At 46.4% G+C, this 19546-nt stretch overlaps 1 pseudogene; it reads left to right on the forward strand.

The window, feature by feature from the left end:
• LOC139184416 (spermatogenesis-associated protein 31A7-like) overlaps positions 1-19478 on the forward strand; it is a 35536-nt pseudogene extending 16058 nt beyond the window's left edge.
• The last annotated feature ends 68 nt before the right edge of the window (positions 19479-19546 follow it).

Here is a 19546-nt window from a genome sequence, read left to right on the forward strand (position 1 = left end):
GTATTAATCTCTCAGTATTGCCTGACTCTTTGCGACCCCATGAACTGTAGCCTGCCAGGTTCCTCTGTCCATGGAATTCTTCCAGGGAAAAATACTGGAGTGTGTTGCCATTCCCTTTTCCAGTGGGTCTTCCTGACCCAGGGTTCAAACCTGGGTCTCCTGCATTGCAGACAGATTCTTTACCATCTGAGCCAGGAGGGACCCCGATAAGTGGTATAGATTGTACATAATGCTTTGTAGTTTTTGTTCAGTCGTGTCCAACTCTTAGAGACCCCCATGGACTTCAGCAGTCCAGGCTTCCCTGTCCTTCACCATCTCCTGGAGCTTGCTCAAACTCATGTCCATTGAGTTGGTGATGCCATCCAACCGTCTCATCCTCTGTCTTCCTCTTCTCCTGCCTTCAATCTTCCCCAGATCAGGGTCTTTTCCAGTGAGTTGGCTCTTTGCATCAGGTGGCCAAGGATTGGAGTTTCAGCTTCAGCAAGAGTCCTTCAGGATTGATTTCCTTTAGGATTGACTGGTTTGATCTCCTTGCAATCCAAGGGAACTCTCAAGAGTCTTCTCCAGCACCACAGTTCAAAAGAATCATTTTTTCAGTGCTCAGCTTTCTCTATGGTCCCACTCTCACATCCATACGTGACTACCTAAAAAACCATAGCTTTGACTATGTAGACCTTTGTTGACAAAGTAATGTCCCTGCTTTTTAATATGCTGTCTAGCTTTGTCATATCTTTTCTTCCAAGGAACAAGTGTCTTTAATTTCATGGCTGTAATCACCATCGCAGTGATTCTGCAGTCCAAGAAAATAGTCTGTTATTGTTTCTCCATCTATTTGCCATGAAGTGATGGGACCAGATGCTGTAATCTTTGTTTTTTGAATGTTGAGTTATAAGCTTGCTTTTTTGCTCTTCTCTTTCATCAAGAGACTCTTGAGTTCTTCACTTTCTGCTGAAAGGATGGTGTTCTGCATATCTGAGGTTATTGCTGTTTCTCTCGGCAATCTTGAATCCAAGATGTGCTTCATCTAGCCTGGCATTTTGCAGGAGAGCCTTGACGTACTTCTTTCCCAATTTGGAACCAGTCCATTGTTCCATGTCTGGTTCTGTTGCTTCTTGACCTGCATACAGGTTTTCTCAGGGGGCAAACCACTTCAGCATTCTTAAGAACCCCATGAACATAATGCTTACCAGTAATCTATTCCAAAGATGGGTCTAGTGTGGATTTTCAATGCCTATGTTAATATTTAAATTAATCTCTAATTAAGAATAAACAGTTTGGGGGACTTCCCTGGTGGTCCAGTGATTAAGACTCCCACTTCCACCTGCAGGGGGCACAGTGTCAACCCCTGATTGGGAAATGAAGACCCCTTATGCTGTGTGGTAAAGCTGAAAAAAAAAATAAGAAATGAAAAAATAAATGGTTGGGAATAATGACCTTTTTAACTAAGTCAGTAACACTGCCTTTACATAGAATTAATGATTTATCCTACTACGTGATCTGAAACTAGTAATTCGTCTCCTGTCCAATGTGTCTTAAATCCAGCCTGTCACTTAACATTTTCTAAGAGCATTGTGAAAATCCACGGCTACATATTTTGGTAGCATCTCTAGATGATTTTGGTTTTTATCCTTTTCTGTTGGTCATAAATTATTTGTTATGACTAATTAAATAGTCTTATGTTAAGATTTGCTGTCATGTGTCTTGCTTATATCCTTATTTAGATTGATTAATTTTTTTGATGTTTGCATTTTACATCTATCTTCTACTTTAAAGAGGTCTTCACTAGTGGTGAAGGAGCAAAAAATCCACCTCCCAAAGCAGGAGACCCAAGAGAGGCGTGTTCAGTCACTGGTTCAAGATGATCCGCTGGAGAAGGAAATGGCAACCCACTCCAGTATTCTTGCCTGGAAAATTCCATGGACAGAGGAGCATAGCAGGCTAGTGTCTATGAGTTCACAGAGTTGGATGTAATTGAGCATGTGAGGATCATACTTTCTATATTGTAGCATCATTGATGAACAGGATGCCCGGGACGTGATCTTAGGAAAAAACCAAAGAAGTGGAGTTTTTAAGAAATTCCAGCTTGGTTTTAGAAGCAGGAGTGAGTTTCAATTACATACCAGGAAGGCTCATAGAATTAAAAAAAAAAAAAAAAGAAACTTAAAATCAGTGATAATAAAGTTGCTGAATAATACTAGTTTATATAGATCTAAACCTAAAGAATGCTTTTTCATAAGAGATCAGCTGTGACTTTTTTGGGTGAGGAGGCAGCTATCATAGTTATAAAGGGTGAAAATGTGACTATTCAGGTATAAGTGTACTAAGGAGGTTCAGTCATGTCCGACTCTTTGCGACCCTATAGACTGTTGCCTGCCAGGCTTCTCTGTCCATGGGGTTCTTCAGGAAAGAATACTGGAATGAGCTGCCATGGCCTCCTCCAGGGGATCTTTCTGACTTAGGAACGGAACCCACATCTCTTATGTCTTTTGGATTGGCAGGCGGTTTCTTTACCACTAGTGCCACCTGGAAAGCCTGAGACTATTCACATGAATCTTAAATTCCATTTCCAAATTGAATCAGAAATAACATATTAATTTGTTTTTCTATTCACTCTTCATGAAAAGTAATAGTCCACAGAATCTCCTAAGTTTTTCTATATGTGATTTAAATTTTTGTAAATAGAAGATGGAAATCAAAACCTACTTATATTGTAGAAAATGCCAGGGGCAATGGAGTGATAGAAACTGGATATGTCAGCTATGCTTACGTTGGAGTCCTCTTTGTACTTGGGTGAATTTCCTGAAAGGTCCTCCCAGAGGCTGCTCCAGTCACTCTTAACTGGTGAGACTGACTGATGCCATTTTTAAAAATTGATTTATGATCTGCTTGCAAAGTACTTTTTAAAAAAGAGAATAAATTTTCTCAATGTAATGAAAATATGAAAGCCATTATTTACTATTTACATATGTATTTTCAACAGGCTTTAGCTGATTCCAGTCCATCTATAAAGTGGTATCAATAAAACAGAAAACTGAAGCATCTGTGAATGAAGTTTCTGTTACATTTTGACTTATTTGCAAATTTTCCTTGATTCACAGGCACCCAAAATCCTCTAGTAAGAGATACATGGTATATGTAGAAAAGAAATTTTTGAATGTAAATAGAATAAGGCAAACTCAAAATGCAGCCTATTTCCCATAGCTCTTTAATGTCTAAACAGTCTACTAAGATTGGTTTCCACACATTTTTAGTTACAAATTGTGAATTGTATGTGGCAATATGGGTGTGCTTTAAAGGGTGCCTCTCTCCATTCTGTTTGTTAGTTAGTGAAGCAGTTTGTTTCATTCTTACCACAAACTGAGTGAATCATACCTCAATAATTTGGATGAGAACATGATAATGAGGCTTGCGTGTGTGCTAAGTTGCATCATTCGTGTCCTACTCTTTATGACCCACTGGACCATAGCCCACCAGGCTCCTCTGTCCATGGAATTTCCAGGCAAGAATACAGGAGTGGGTTTCCATGCCTTTCTCCAGGGATCGTCCCTACTAGGGATCGAACCCAGGTCTCTTACATCTCCTGCATTGGCAGGCAGGTTCTTTACCACTAGTTCAGTTCAGTTCAGTTCAGTCACTCAGTAGTGTCCAACTCTGCAACCCCATGAACTGCAGCATGCCAGGCCTCCCTGTCCATCACCAACTCCCGGAGTCCACTGAAACCCATGTCCATCGAGTTGGTGATGCCACTCAACTATCTCATCCTCTGTCGTCCCCTTCTCCTCCTGCCCCCAATCTTTCCCAGCATCAGGGTCTTTTCAAATGAGTCAGCTCTTCGCATCAGGTGGCCAAGGTATTGGAGTTTCAGCTTGAACATCAGTCCTTCCAATGAACACCCAGGACTGATCTTTAGGATGGACTGGTTGGGTCTCCTTGCAGTCCAAGGGACTCTCAAGAGTCTTCTCCAACACCACAGTTCAAAAGCATCAATTCTTTGGCACTCAGCTTTCTTCACAGTCCAACTCTCACATCCATACATGACGACTGGAAAAACCATAGTCTTGACTAGACGGATCTTTGTTGGCAAAGTAAGAGAGTAGACAATAAACACAGCTGGTGAGCACATCAGTGCAGATGTTGTTTGGTTGTTCAGTCATTCAGTCATGTCCAATTCTTTGCAAGCTCAGGACAGGTTTCCCTGTCTTTCACTATCTCTTTGAGTTTGCTCAAACCCATGGCCATCGAGTCGGTGATGCCGTCCAGCCATCTCATCCTCTGTTACCCTCTTATCCTGCTGCCCTCAATGTTTTCCAGCATCAGAAACTTTTCCAGTGAGTCGGCTGTTCACATCAGGTAGCCAAAGTATTGGAGCTTCAGCGTCATCATCCATCCTTCCAATGAATATTCAGGACTGATTTCCTTTAGAATTGACTGGTTGGATCTCTTTGCAGTCCAAGGGACTCTCAAGAGTCTTCTCCAACACCACAGCTCAAAATATCAATTCTTTGGTGCTCAGCTTTCTTTATAGTCCAACTGTCACATCCATACATGACTACTGGAAAAACCATAGGTTTGACTAGATGGACCTTTGTTGGCAAATTAATGTCTCTGCTTTTTAATATGCTGTCTAAGTTGGTCTTAACTCTTCTTCCAAGGAGCAAGCGTCTTTTAATTTCATGGCAGCAGTCTCCATCTGCAGTGATTTTAGAGCCCAAGAAAGTACATTCTGTCACTGTTTCCATTGTTTCCCCTCTATTTGCCATGAAGTGATGGAACTGGATGCCATTTTGAATGTTATGTTTTAAGCCAACTTTTTCACTTTCCTCTTTCACTTTCATCAAGAGGCTCTTTAGTTCTTCTTCGCTTTCTGCCATAAGGGTGATGTCATCTCAGTATCTGAAGTTATTGGTATTTCTCCTAGCAATCTTAATTCCAGCTTGTGCTTCACCTAGCCTTGTATTTCACATGATGTACTCTACATATAAGTTAAAGAAGCAGGGTGACAGTATACAGCTTTGATGTACCCCTTTTCCAGTTTGGAACCACTCTGTTGTTCTATGTCCAGTTCTGACTGTTGCTTTTTGACCTGCATACAGATATCTCAGGAGGCAGGTAAGGTCATCTGGTATTCCCATCTCTTTTATCCTTGGATGTGGGGAATCTTTTTCTGGTGGGTTCCAACATCCTCCTGTCGATGGTTGTTCAGCAGCTCATTGTGGCAAGATGGTGGAGTAGAAGCACATGTGTGTATGTTTTCCTGCAAGAACACCAAAATTGCAACTAGCTGCCGAACAATCATCGAAAGGAGGATGTTGGAACCCAGTGCAGGTGAGGTGGTATACTACTGGAGAGTAAAAAGAAATGTTTCCGACATCGTCTGGCCCTAAAAGAGTGTTTTAGTGAGATGAGGAGAAATATAAACCTCAGGCGAATTTCATGCCTAAAGCCTCATTCACGTAAGTGTAATCATTAACATTTGGATCGACTTTCATGCAAGGACTGAATTACTTAAAGGAAAAAGTTTTTTATGTTACAGATTATCCAGATATGAGACCAGTTTAATTTTTGTGAACATTTTGCTCATTGTTAAAGGATATGACATTCCTCAGTGTGTGAGTGATGCAGTGTAAAGAGCTACCAAAAATGTCTGTGTAATCTTCCAGAATAAACTTGTTAAGTCAACTTATGCTTGTCCACATACACTCCAGCTATTGTGGCTGCCACCCAATGGACAGGCCACTGGGTTTTTTGACACTGAATGGGGTTTGCTTTCATATCCCACAGAACTGTAGCTGACAAAGGTGCAGTTCTTCATGGGCATAGCAGCAGCGCCTCCTACCACCTCACAACTATACAAGCAGGAAAGGAATAGGCAAAATGTCAACTTTCCATTTTATCCCTGTAAGGAGCTTGACTACATATTTTCCCAGCTTCCATTTAACCCAATTCCAGGTGGGGACTGTGATCCCACCCTTTGGGACACTGATGGGCACTTGAATGTCCTCAATGACTGAGAGGTACCAAGGGCAAAGAGTGTGGCTGGATGTTTTGGGAGGGACCACAGTCCAGCCTCCTCCCCTATTCCTCCCTCCCCACCCTCAGGACCCCTCTCTGACCAGACCACAGCTCTGTGATGGGGTCCAGGGCTTTAGCCCCCAGGGCACACCTTTTGCTCAGTTTCCTGAAGGCAGCAGTGTGCGTCAGATGACGGAGAATCCTCTCTGTGCTCTGAAAAGCACTTCTGATACTTGGCTGAAGTTCGATACTTGGCCCCAGTTCCATTTTGGAGGTGATTAATGATTGATCAGGAAGGTAAGGGACCCTTGGTCCAGACTCACAAGCACAAGATGCTCTCTTCTTTACTATTATTATTTCCAAATTTCTGAATCGACTAGAAAGACTCCTGGGACGGTAAAGAACAGGACATCTATTCTCAAGGAAGAATAGAGCATCATCCCTTTAGGTACAAACCAGGATGGGAGGGCATACCGTGAACACTGCGATTTCAATCCAAAGATCTCAAACTAGTTTCCAGGGGTGGTGGAGGCCTCCCAGGCAAGTCCCCAGATACAGGGTCTGAGGACTGGACACTGAGTTCAGCCTTAGCATAGGACAGACTTTGATACCAGTTCTCCAGATGTGAACAGGTGTCTCTGACCAGGACTAATCTGAGGTCACTGCTGAGGTGCCGAGAGCCTCAGAGCAGGGATTGGAGGGGCCCTGGTCTCAGGAAGCAGAGACCTAACTGACAGCGCTCACACTCACCCTTAGGTCTGAGAACGTGTGCATTTCTTAAGCTGAGGAACAGTGATGAAAGAAGTTCAGCGTGAATCTCATGTTGAAAATCCTTCTTTATGTTCTTCACAGAAGGAAAACAAAATATTTGTATCTGCTTTAAAAATGAGTGAAAGGAAAGAAAACCGACAGAGCTCTGTTAAACATAGAAAATCATATTATGAGTGGCCACTGAGTGTCTGATGCTTGTCTAGAGAAGGGAGAGAGAAAATGGATCCCCTGTCCTTTTTTTCTTTTCTCTCAGCATCAAATGGAGCTGAGGGAGAGAAGCAGGAGCAGGAAGAGAAATGAAGCTTTAAAAGGTGAGTTCTCACCTTCGGCCCTGTGTGCTTTAAGCATTATTCTCCACCTCTCTGGCCCTGGAAAAGATCAGTTTTCATTCCAATCCCAAAGAAAGGCATTGCCAAAGTATATTCCAACTACCGCACAATTGCACTCATCTCACACGCTAGCAAAGTGAAAGTTGATCAGTTGTGTCTGACTCTTTGTGACCCCATGAACTACACAGTCCATGGAATGCTCCAGGCCAGAATACAGGAGTTGGTAGCCTTTCCCTTCTCCAGGGGATCTTCCCAACCCATGGATAAAACCCAGGTCTGCATTGCAGGCAAATTCTTTACTGACAGAGCCAGCAAAGTAATGCTCAAAATTCTCCAAGCCAGGCTTCAGCAATATGTGAACCGTGAACTTCCAGATGTTCAAGCTGGTTTTAGAAAAGGCAGAGGAACCAGAGATCAAATTGCCAACATTGATTGATCATCGAAAAAGCGAGAGAGTTCCAGAAAAACATCTGTTTCTGCATTATTGACTATGCCAAAACCTTTGACTGTGGGATTCACAAGAAACTGTGGAAAATTCTGAAAGAGATGGGAATACCAGAGCATCTGACCTGCCTTCTGAGAAATCTATATACAGGTCAAGAAGCAACAGTCAGAAGTGGACATGAAACAACAGGCTGGTACCAAATAGCAAAAGGAGTAAGTCAAGGCTGTATATTGTCACCCTGCTTATTTAACTTATATGCAGAGTACATCATGTGAAATGCCGGGCTGGATGATGCACAAGCTGGAATCAAGATTGCTGCAAGGAATATCAATAACCTTAGATATGCAGATGACAGCACCCTTATGGCAAAAAGTGAAGAAGAACTAAAGAGCCTCTTGATGAAAGTGAAAGAGGAGAGCAAAAAAGTTGGCTTAAAACTCAACATTCAGAAAACTAAGATCATGGCATACAGTCCCATCATTTCATGGCAAATAGATTGGGGAAGAGTGGAAACAGAGACTTTATTTTGGGGGGCTCCAAAATCACTGCAGATCATGAATGCTGCCATGAAATTAAGACGCTTGCTCCTTGGAAAAAAACTATGCCCAACATAGATAGCATATTAAAAAGCAGAGACATTACTTTGCCAACAAAGGTTCGTCTGGTCAAAGCTATGGTTTTTCCATGAGTCATGTATGGATGTGAGAGTTGCACTATAAAGAAAGGTGAGCACTGAAGAATGGATGCTTTTGAAGTGTGGTGTTGGAGAAGACTCTGAGAGACCCGTGGACTGTAAGGAGATCCAACTAGTCAATCCTAATGGAAACCAGTCCTGAATATTCATTGGAAGGACTGATGCTGAAGCTGAAACTCCAATACTTTGGCCACCTTATGCAAAGAACCAGTTCCTTTGAAAAGACCCTGATGCTGGGGAAGATTGAAGGCGGGATGAGAAGGGGACAACAGAGGATGAGACGGTTGGATGGCAGCACCGACGCAATGGACATGAGTTTGAGCAAGCTCTGGGAGTTGGTGATGGACAAGGAGGCCTGGCATGCTGCAGTCCATGGGGTCACAAAAAGTCAGACACAGTTGAGTGACTGAACTGAACTGACTGTGGCCCTGAGGGCCCAGGTCCATGGTCTCTGAGAACACAGGTAGCAGGGCCTGTCACTCAGGAAATAGAACCGCCAGGGATGCTTCTGGGTAGGAGAGCAGAACCCAAATACTTCCCAGATTCCATGTGTAGGATGAAGCTGTGAGGGAGCTGGAAAAGGGTGTGGCCCAGCAGGTGCATGTGGAACGCATTGCACCAGTAACCCTGGTTTGGGAGGTGAGACTGCGGGGTTCGACCAGGACAAGTTGTTCAACTTTGCTCAGATTCGTCTGTGCAGTGCCCCTGGTCCATTCTCCTGCACAGCAGGGGTTGCGAGATCAGCAAGGGGTGAAGGATGAGGAAGCACTTTGTAAATCATACATGCTTTCATGAGTTTCATCATTACTCTTAGGGATCCTGTGGCCTTAGATGCTGGTGCTTGGGTTCCAGTATCCCCCCACTTAAAGGGACAGGGCACTCAGCCTCCTATAAGACCCCTAGGCTGCAGCCTTCACAACCATGCCCCAATCTGCCAATTTCCAGGTTGCCAAAATGGTCTGGAAGAACTGGAATGAGTCCGGGGCCTGATTTCACTTCTGCAAATGTAAAGAATCTTCCCCTTGTCTCCTGGGTTCTTCTTCCCAGAGTTTCCGCTATGAGCACAGGGCTGCCGGGAGCCTGGGGCTGAGCTGGGAGGGGGAGTCTTGGAGGCTGGGTATGGTAAAAGCCCGGGTGTGACGGACAGCAGAAATATTGTGATGGCAGCTTGGGGGCTGTGGAGAGCCATGGGATGCAGGTGCCCACCCCTGCCTGGCCTGCCCGGCTCATCTGGCCCGGACAGCTCCTGGCTACAACTTGTTCCTTATGTCTCCTTCAGCCACCTGGAGAGGATTGCTGATCGTACAGCTTTCATCAGGTGTCCTGTGAAGACATTTGGTTAGATGTGCAAAGCAGTATCTGCTGGAGCCCATCAACAATGCAGGGAAGAGGTTCGTCCAACATGTCCCCAACTCCTCTGGCCAAGCGGCCACTACCTTGGGCTTCTACCATTTCTCCAGGCTCAGTGATTGCATTCTTCCATTCATTCAAATTCATCCCTTAGTGCCTCTCCAACACTAGAGAGTTTCTTCTTCCTGGACAGCTTTCACCATGGTCACTTGCTCTTTCCCCTCCCCACCCCATGTAGGGCCCTGCCCTCCACCTCTGACAGCCTTCTCTGCCTCACCTCCATCAGGTGCCATGCTGAATCTCACTCAGGGTGACCCGGTGGCACTGCCACTGAGCTCCATGCCACACAGGTCATCACTCTCCTCTTGGAGACCAGTCATCTCAGCACATGTCCATTCAAGTTGTCCCTTTTCAACCCTCTCTTGCTGGTAGCCCCGAGTGCCTGGAGCTTCTCCACCTTGACACACTTTGAATTCAGGCAAGAACACCTTCCCCTCCACCCATCAGTTGCTTCATTTGGGGAAGACCCCACAAACAGGCAGGCAGATACCATGTCAACGTGGATGTCCAGAAACTGCTGGAGATACTAATCACAAGAGAGTAAAACTGAAGATTTGGAAAGAGAATGAAAAAGAGGAGGAGTCAGGCTACTACCTGAATACTTTGGAAAAGAAGATTCAGTCACCAGATGACATGAAGGACACCTTGGGTGCCAACACTTCTGGAGCTAAAAGGCAAACCTGAACAGTTGCTTGGTCCTGAGAAGCCCCCATATTCTGACATTTTGGGGGACAATCTACAGAAGACAGGCAGCTAGCTCTTCTGGGGTCTACCTTTTCTGCACAGTTTCTGGTGGCTACTGTCACAGTACCTGGGTCCCCTCTAGAGTTATACCCTATCCTATTTAATGAGTGCTCTAAGGCTGAGCTATTTCAAATTCAAGCTAAATTTACCTTCAAAACTCGTCAATGGTCAAGCCTTTCGTCACCCTGTGGTCCAGGCTCAAACTCAGTCCTTGACTCCAATCACGCCCCATTGCAACCATCACCTCTAGGTCATATGGATACTCAGGGCTGACCCCTACCCTTGCCTCCAACCATGCCCAATGTCAGCCATCATCTGAGGCTTCCATGGAGACCCAGGCCCACCCACACCTCATGGCTCCAACCATGCTTCAGTGTCAACAACCACCAACTTAGGCTCAGATGGAGACTCAGGTTTGACCTGTACCCTTGGCTCCTCACCATGCCCTGATGTCAACCACGACCTCAAGTTCAGTTAGAGAGCACTGCCCATCTCTCACCTGTCTCCCAGTCCAACTATCTTCTTTACAATACCAGATTAGGACCTGTGAAATATCTTGCAGTCCAAAAAAATAAGGCACAATCTTTCATCTCAAATGCAGCTCAAAGCCTGGAATGTCACTTTTTTATAAAAGCAACTAGAGAGTGGAAGAAATTTACCTGATTTGATCAAAAGATTTCAGCTGGCGTTTAGCCAGGTCACTCCCAACCTTTCCCAGGAGAACAGGTCTTCCCAGGCCCACAGTTCTGTCTCCATCCTTCCTGAGGATTTGACTAGCCCTAATTTTTTGGAGGAACTGGAGCACCATCTTTCCAAAAGGTTCATATAGGAACAGAGTGGTGTGCCCTGAAAAGTCCAAGCACCTCAGAAGCTGATACAGCCTCAGGATCAATTCCCAAGACCTTGGCAGGCACAGGGCAAGAAGGAGCCCTCAAGGCCCTCGGCAGGTTCAGGAAAAAGTAGGCAAGACATACAGAAGATGAGGTTGAAGGTGCCCAGCACAGATGCCACCAGGGACAGACTGTGCCATGATGTAGGGCAGAGCATGGGGGAGGATCCTAAGAGATCTGTACATGATCTCAGTCAACTCCCAGTGAAGGATTCAAGAGTGAAACCTGAGTCAGGAAGAGAGTTGAGCCCAGGCACGAGGCATCCAGAAGTCTCAGGAGTCCTTATAGAGAGGATGTCAGAGCAAATCTGTGAGAGTGAGATACCTGTGAATGTCCATTGTTCGAGGCTTGCTGCCAAGCTTGTTTTAGACATTCTTGGAGAGACACATGCTCCCACGGAGACAGAAAATCCCAGACTCCTCCTAGGATGGGGAAGCCTCCGTGAACTCCTCCCATGAGTTACTGTTCTCAGTCCTTATGTTCAACAGGAGCTGGAAGCACATAAAATAACGTTTTAGGTGAGGCACAGGCGGGACCTATCCTCCAAGGTCCTCCAGTTCATACTTAGCTGGAAGTTAAAAAAGGCTCAAGGGTCCATGTTGAAGGCCACCTGTGAATCTGGGACCACTCAAAAGCCCAGTTAACTGAGGGCTTGGGGAAATCTGCTCAGCTCCATTCAGGAGAGAAAGTGATAAGAGTGCCCCCACGTCGATTCTGAGAGTCCCCTCTGAGCTCACTCACAGGTGAGTGAGGAAACCCAGGGGCCTCTGGGAGGACCCCCACCTGGTGACATGCGTAAGCACTCAGAGGTCCCTCTAACTGGATGGGAAGACAAGCCACATTCGTAGGCTTCCATATACAACTTTGTGGGCAGAATTTGGTATGTGAATCTGTTGTGGGGACTGACAAAGGCAGCCTGGAGCCCAGTTCAAATCCAGCAAGGGTCAGGAATGAACAACAGGCAGAATCTGAGAGGTGAGCCTCCCCAGAATCTTGCTCTAGTGTGACAGTCATGGGACTTGATGAGTATTCCCATCCTTCCACAGAACAAGAGGTTGTGGAGGGGGACTGTGCTTGGAAAGGTACTTTGGGACCTAGTGTGCTGATCAAATCCCTAATCATTAATATGGATTTGAGGAGATCACGGTCTCCAAGTTCAATACAAAGTCCATGGCCTCAAATCCAGAAGACTTACGCTTTGAGGCAGTGTCGTTCCAAGGGTTCACAGACCAGCAGAAACAGGCTCAAGGCTGTGCCATTGCTGTGCTCCTTCCAGACTGTGCAACTGATACGTTTCTCCAAGACTGTCACTGGAATATGTTCCTTGCCACAAACATCATTCCTCTGTCCTGTTCCCAGACCTTGTCCAGTGGAGATGTGTCCAATTCCCAGAAAGACTAAGATGTTGCATCGAGTGGAGGGAGCAGCCAGGGAAGCAGGTGGCCCTGAGATGGCAGTCCCAAATATAAGAGCCTGAGCAAGAAGTTTGTCCCCACTGATGGGCGAGAGATTTAGAGGAGGCACAAACTAGGACAGCATACAGAAGGACTAGCAGAACGGAGCACCTACCAGACCCATAGGATGAGCCACCCTGGCCAGAAACAGGAATCATCTGAGTCCCTAAGAAGCAAGTTGTGACAGTTAATCCAGAAGAAGGGACAGGTTCTTTCAGAAAGCCACTTAAAAAAATAATTAAGCAGCTTCTGCAGTGGATTTTCTCCAATAAATGCAAAGGATCAGAAGAGCCCCTGCAAAAAGGCAAGCCTGCAGCAGCCACTGCCCAGAGCCAGGAACCAGCAAAAGTAGATTGATTATGGACAGCAGGACTGCTGAGGCTCAGACTCTCCTGACAGCTGTTGGACGAATCCTAAAGAAGACAGTGTTTCACCATGGACCTCACGCCTTGGAGTTGAATTGGTGAAAAGCAGAACTGACTAAGTCCACATTGCTGCCAACATAGGTTGCTCTGCTTCCAGGAGCAAAGGATAGTGAGAAATACAGCCGGTGATCACCAAGCCGGTGATCACCAAGCTACCCTCATTGGCCACATCTGTCCAAAAAGGAATAAGTGGGCCAGTCCCAGGGACAGCAAGTGGCCGTCCCACCCAGAGAGCCAGGTTCCCCCACCAGGCAGAGCCTGCCAGCATGGATCAGAGTGACAAGTCTCCCAAGCTGTCCCCTCCACTCTCCAAGGAAATGTCTCTTTCAGAAATCCACCTCTTCTGGTCAATCAGACATGCTTGTCAAAGTATTCCTGGTAGGAATCTTCTTCTCCAAGAGAAAAAGCATGTCTTGAAGAAAAAAAACATTTTTTTTCCTCTCATGTTAGCCTGCCCTCTGTGTGCTAATGGCTTCTTCCTACCAAAAGTTTTATTCTCTTCTGCAATCAGTGTTTTCCCTCATGAGAAATGGTGGTCTGTAGTGTCCTGCTGGGCGGAAGTGATGAGGAGCCTTTCTTCCCAGGTGCCTGCTGTGATTTCCAGATGGACAGGGCCATGGAGGGAGGTGGGCCTCAGTAGGATGCTCACCCTCACCCCGGTTCTCTCACTGCACCTTCAGTGTCCACAACACCAGCGTTACAGAAACAAGAAACGGCATTCAGGACACGCCAAGGTGAACGAAACCTAAAGACCTCCTCCTCCTCAGGATCCAGCTCAGTCCTCTCCATCTCTCTGTCTACCTTGAACTTGTGTGGCTGTGGGGAAGAGCTTTGCAGAGGCTGAAATTCCCTGCATGCTCAGAAAGTATTAGAGACAAGTTCACATGTTGGAATAAGAAGGGGAGCTTGGGGGTAGTGCTGGCCCGAGTCCAGAGGACAGAGAAATCTTTTTCCCATGTCAAGGTGGGATTACATGACGCTGCCCTCGAAGCCCCTTCTCTCCTAGAAGGAGCTGGGATTGAGATGGGCCAGGAGCGTCACCCTCCCTTTGTCTTTCTCATGCTCTGGAGCAGAGCCGAGGATGAGGACCACAGTCTCAGCTCTGAGGGTATGCAGTGTGGAGCATGGAGGCCCCCGAGGGCCAGTACATCTCTGTCCTGGAGGAGAGGACAGCCCTGCTCACAGCGCCCACCTCCCCTGGGGTAAGAGCAGGGGCATGACTGTGCGCAGTCACCTCATTATCTGAGAGTGGGACGCTGTGCCCCTAGGGTGGGATGCAGGGGAAGGAGGCAGGTGGCATAGATGTCCACAGATGTTGCAGTGACCAAGGAGCCCCTGGCATCCCACCACAACTACAGGCCCAGAGGAAGGAAATTAGGGGCCCGGCGGCTCCTGGTGGCCCCATCCCAGAGTCTCCCCCCTACTCCAGCTCTCAGAGTCCAGATTGTGTGAAGCCACCTGGAGCTCCTCCCCAGAGGGTCAGGCTCCCAGAGGAGTGGAGCCTCCGAGAAGGGAAGCCTCACTTCTCCACAGTGTAAATAATCAGCTTTCACAAAACTGGGAGCTTTGGACTGACTTGTAGTCTGTGACCTCTCCCTACGTGTGTGGCCCAAGGAGGCTCCCAGGGAAAAGGTGAGGCTCGACAGGTCCAGGAACTGTGCAGGGGTCATAGCAAGTCTCGCCTGCCCTCAGCCTTGCTCACTCCAGAGCCCAGGGTAGAAGAGGCTAGCAGATAGTGTCGCCCAGTGGGTGGGAAGTGACCTATCGGTGGAAGGTGCCATCAGCTTTCCTCCCCAGGCCTGCTGACATGGGAAAGTGGGCAGATGGGAGCAATTCCCTAGAGCAATTCAGGGCTCTGTGTCACAGACATTCCCATGGTGGGGAATCCTGCTCCAGGAGGTGCCCCTGGTCCTGGATACAGAAGGACTGGTTCTGCCCTCATGCTCGCCAGGATGCCAACATGTGGGACCAGGACCAGGGTGGGGTGGGGCAGCGGGGATAGGCCTGCTTATGTTGTGGTTTTTCCCTGACTCTGTGTCTAATTCTCCAGGGCAGACACACAGTTGGGCCCCATTTGGGGCCTGTAGAGTGGGGGGATGGAGACCTAGGCCACAGAGTGATTTCCAGAGCTCAGGAGAGGGGGGCACAGAGGAGGAACCTTGAGCCTGGCTGCTGCCCGGTCCTCTCAGAGGCATTGAGAGCTGAGTGCTGAAGTGGGGGGGATCTGGACCCCCTAGACACCTGTCCAGAGAAGTGACACAGAGGGACACCTACAGAGCAGCAAGAAACCAGAAGGAGAAAGTCTCTGAGCCCTTCTCCTGCTTTCATGGGCAGAAAAGTCAGTAATCGGGTATCTCCCACTAGGAGTCCCCACACAGACCCACACTGGCCCCACTTGGGGACCTCCCATACACCCACTCTGAGAAATCTCACCCAGAGACCTTTCAGGGCATCCCACAGAGACCTCTCTCTGGGCCTTCCCACACACACCTCACAGGTGTTCTTTATGATCTGAGTATCCACCCACTGACAGGTCCTTCAAGGTGGGTCTGATGTCACTTAACAAACTGGCAGCACAGGGGAAAGACCAGTGACAGCACTCCGTCCCCACACCCCCAGAATGCCACGGCACCCAGATATTGTCAGCGTTGCCCCAGACTGGGTTCTCTGCTTGTAGAAATGGCCACACTTTTCTGTCCTTTTGTAACCATTGCCTCTGAACAGAATAATCAAAAGGTTTCAGGTCATGTAGACCTGCAAAATCTTTTGCTGCTTAGGCCACTCAGGGCCACGCTTGCATTCTCATCATCCCTTTTAGGACCAAAGTGGAAAGAATATACTTCAAAATGAAAGAGGAACAGGCATTGTGGAGAGACAGCCAATTAGCCAAGGTGGCCTGTTCATGTTTTGTAAATAAGGACCTTGTAACAAAGGTCTGGCTCCCTGGTGGCTCAGACAGTAAAGTGTCTGCCTACAATGCGGAGACCCAGGTTCGATCCCTGGATTGGAAAGATCCCCTGGAGAAGGAAATGGCAACCCACTCCAGTTCTCTCGTCTGGAAAATCCCATGGACGGAGGAGCCTGGTAGGCTACAGTTCATGGGGTCGCAAAGAGTTGGACATGATTGAATGACTTCACACACACGACAAAGGTCCTTCTAGTCAAAGCTATGGTTTTTCCAGTGGTCATGTATGGATGTGAGAGTTGGACTATAAAGAAAGCTGAGCACCAAAGAACTGATGCTTTTGAACTGTGGTGTTGAGAAGACTCTTGAGAGTCCCTTGGACTGCAAGGAGATCCAACCAGTCCATTCTAAAGGAGATCAGCCTTGGGTGTTCATTGAAAGGACTAATGTTGAAGCTGAAACTCCGATACTTTGGCCACCTAATGGGAAGAACTGATTCATTTGAAAAGACCTTGATGCTGGGAAAGATTGAAGGCTGGAGGAGAGGACAGAGGATGAGATGGTTGGATGGCATCACTCAATGGACATGAGTTTGAGTAAACTCCAGGAGTTGGTGAAGGACAGGGAGGCCTGGCGTGCTGCAGTCCATGGGGTCGCAAAGAGTCAGACATGACTGAGCGAGGAACTGAACAGAACTGAACCTTGTAACAGCTGAGATCATTATAGCACTGTGCATGCCCATCAGGAGGCGCTCACTCGGTCTTGGGTTACAGTGTGCAGTACACCTGTATGGATTCCACCCATGTAGTCGTGGGCACTACTGCTGCTGTGACCAGGCTGTGTCTGCTGCGTCTGCCTCCAGAGGCGAGGGGAGAATTGCCTGGAGCCACCACAGGAGATCCCACCCATGACAAGGTCATGTGGAAGAGCCATGACGAGCAAGGTGGATCATGGCCCAAGGGACCCCCTGAATCTGCTTGAGCATCTACCCCAAAACCAGAATCTGTCTGTCTTACTATTTTGTGCCTTTCACCAACTCTTCTGACATTAACAGGGGGCTACCCCCGACCAGCTTTCTCTGGAAAAAGTCAACTTAGGGCTTTAGTTAATAAGTCTCCTGGGCATGAAAGGAATATTTCTATTTTAACCCCTCTGTTGGCATTTTAGCTTGCCTGACAGGTTTATTCATACTCTTGCAATTAACACACATGATTGTTCACAACTCCCTAACCTTGAAAGGCACGGGAAGCCAAAACATTCTAAAAGTCCTAATGAGTATAGAGTCCTTTAAGGGATGAAAAATTATTAGAATAGATAGTATAAAGGTAAAGGGCTGGTAAAGGGCTTCATTACTAGGCCAATGCTTGCTGCCGAGTTCCCATATCCCTTATCCATTGTGCACCTGGGAGTGCATTGGTTAACATAGTTGGAATGTAAGAAAAACAAGTAGCAGCCTTGGAATTAACCACATCAGACCTTTGAGCTGATTGGTTCTTTCTTTGTTGTAACTCACTGCACCTTTGCTCCAGGAGAATGTAACTCTGTTTAGCACTTTCTGAAGCCGACATAGATTAGAAGTATAAAGAAAAAACACTTCAAGGGAAAATAAGTTTTCTGGTTGAGAAACCTTTATCAAAAAAAGGGTCATAAAATGTCCATAGGCCTCCAAGGCCAGAAGATAATGTACACAACATTGTTTATGGGAAAGGTATGCAGAAAAAAATCCTGGTTTTGATAAAGACAAAACAGATGTAATGTTTGCGCTGACTCTGTATGACTTTGCATCTTTCATTTCCCTCTATGTACAAGTCAAAGTATAAAAGTTCCTTTTGAAGATAAAGTTATGGGCCTCGCTCACCGAAGCTTGGTTTCCCCACGTCATTCTTTTTTCCTTTTCTCTCCTTTTCTCTCTCTGTTCTTCTTTCAGGATGACTCCTTGGAACACAGGAGCTTTATTGGCTTTCTGTGTTAATCAAGGAAGATCAAACCTCTGTTCTCTTTGCTTTGCTATCCTTTTGCCTATGCCGTCATCCTGAGGGTACCCCTGGATCCTGCTGGGGCTGGGCCCCAGCAGAGAATATAGCGTGTCTACAGTTGAGGCTGCTGCGTCAGCCAGGAGAGAGGTTGTGTTGTGTTAGGTTATGCCATGACTGTTGCCAGAAGAGAATAAATGTGTCTGGAGTTTCTCTGCCTCCTCGAACCTCCTTTCAGCCTCTTAGCTCGTGCTTTGCTTACCCTGGGTTCAACGAACAGCAAGAGGATTGGCACTGTGAGCAGGATGATACAGGCAGTGAGGTGTGAAGCAGGGCTGAGGTCCTCACTGTGTCAAATGCTGTGATCTGATCCTCTTCCTGGCATTACCTTTTTAGAAACCTCTTTACTGTTTGCGAGAAAATGAAAGATAATAGGCTTGTCATGTGCTTCTGATTATCTAGTGACCAGTCCCCCTAATATCAGGAAGGATAATATTACCAAGATGAGATATTAGCACACACACAAAAAAGAAAGAGCGTGAACCCATAGCAAATATTGAAAACACAAAACTAAACTTTAGGAAGAATGGTGCAGGGAGAAACTGTTTCATTCTCAAGTTTTCTTTCAAAATAAACTTGATTGGCCAACATATCTCTAACTTTTACTACCATTTAGATGCTTTATAAGCATAAACTTCACATTTGTTGTTAGTCACTAAATTATGTTTGACTATTTTGCAGCTCCATCATGTACTGTAGCCTGCCAGGCTCCTCTGTCATGGGATTTTCCAGGCAAGGAGCCATTTCCTTCTCCAGGGGATCTTCCCGGGGATCAAACCCATATCTCCTGGATTGGCAGTTGGATTCTTTTCCACAGAGCTACTGTAGAAACCTCCAAAGTACACACACTATATGTCAAAGACATAAGACACTGAACAGAAGATTAAATGTCTTGTTAGTATATAAGATAACTCGTAAGAATAATATTTGAATATATTGGGTTAAATAAAATGTATTATCAAAATTATATACACATTATCAAAATTAATTTCACTTGTTTATTTTTTAAAAATATGCCCACTAAGAAATTTAGAATTATGTATGTATTCACATTCTAGGCTTGCGCTGTGGTTTTTCTGCACAGCTCTAGTCTAAATGGAGACCCCAAACCCTCCCAGCTCTGCCACCCTATGGTTCTATTGTGCTATTGTGATAAGACGTGTATCAGTCTGCTGAGGCTCCATAACAAAGCATCACAGACAGAGGGGCTTAAATAACAAAATTTCACTGTCTCACAGTTCTGGAGGCCAGAAGTCCAAAGTCAAGGTGTAGACAGAATTGATTCCTTCTAGGGACAGTGACTGGAGAAGGCAATGGCACCCCACTCCAGTACTCTTGGCTGGAAAATCCCATGGACGGAGGAGCCTGGTAGGCTGCAGTCCATGGGGTCGCACGGAGTCGGACATGACTGAAGTGACTTAGCAGCAGCAGCAG

This window comes from Bos indicus, chromosome 8, assembly GCF_029378745.1.
Source record: "Bos indicus isolate NIAB-ARS_2022 breed Sahiwal x Tharparkar chromosome 8, NIAB-ARS_B.indTharparkar_mat_pri_1.0, whole genome shotgun sequence".
In the NCBI taxonomy this organism is placed as follows: Eukaryota; Metazoa; Chordata; class Mammalia; order Artiodactyla; family Bovidae; genus Bos; species Bos indicus.